We start from the raw sequence: 1,126 nt of genomic DNA on the forward strand, positions 1-1,126 counted from the left end.
CAAACCCGGGTTGTGGGGTGGGGGCTGGGCCAGCACCCCTGGGTGCGAGGGGGAGCGGGGGTGAGCAAACCCCTGTGGTGTTGGGGGGTGCAGGGAAGGGGGGATCGGGGTAGGAGGGTGGGTGCTGTGGGCATGGAATCCCGGGAGCATCCCAGTCCTGCATGGGCAGCACCCCTGGGTGCTGCACCCCAGGTCAGTGCAGGGGTGGCCCCCCTGTTGTTAAGGGTAAGGAAAAAGTTTGGGAGAATTGGGGTGGGGGCTTAAATAAAACACTTAAATAAAGCCCTAATTGCTTAGTAGGGGGAGGAACCAGCAGTGGGGGGTATGGGGTGGCATGGCCAGGCTGGGGCTGGAGTTGGGGTCTCCTTGGGCCCTGGCTGTGCTCCAGATGGAGAAACAGCCCCTGGCCCCCCACAGCAGCCTCCTGAGCACCGAGGGCGCTCCAGCTGGGATACAGCTCCAGGCTGGGCTGGGCTGGCTGTGGGAGTGGGTGGGAGAAGGGTGGGTGAGTGTGGGGACAGGTCTACCAGCACCGGGCTGGGACCCATCGCAGTGCCAGGCTGGGGTGGGGACACGCTCATCCCGTGGGTCCTGGTGCCAGAGCTGTGTCCAGCCCAGGGTGGGATCATCCTGTGGCACGGAGTAGAACCCCTGGCACCAGCCCCATCCCACATGGGCGCTGTCTGTGCACGTGTCCCTGCACGGGGACACCCGTGTGCCCTCATCCCCCTACACAGGAGCCAGGACAGGGGTGGGGGCTCAGGGGGGACATTTCTCACCTCAGGGTTTGGTCTATAGACCCCAAAAGGAATCAGCCCTGAATTCAAGGTTTCGCTCAGCTCCGCTTACTTCTATTTCCTTCCGGAAGCTGGAATTGCACAATTATCCTAAGCCTCGAATGAATTAAAAAAATAAAAAAACAAACAAACAAAAAAAAAGGAACAAAGAACCATGAGCGCGCCCCCCTCCCCCCCTCCCCGATATGTCTCTTTGGCAGCAATAACTTAAAATCGCGTCAATGTGAGTTCAGTCAACAGCAAGTTTTGGTTTTGGGGTGGGGTTGGGGTTGGGGTTTTTTAATCATTTTGTTTAGATACAAAAATAGTCAGGATGGCAGGTGCCGGTG

This window comes from Corvus brachyrhynchos, unplaced genomic scaffold (assembly GCF_000691975.1).
Source record: "Corvus brachyrhynchos isolate BGI_N302 unplaced genomic scaffold, ASM69197v1 scaffold340, whole genome shotgun sequence".
NCBI classification, from domain to species: domain Eukaryota; kingdom Metazoa; phylum Chordata; class Aves; order Passeriformes; family Corvidae; genus Corvus; species Corvus brachyrhynchos.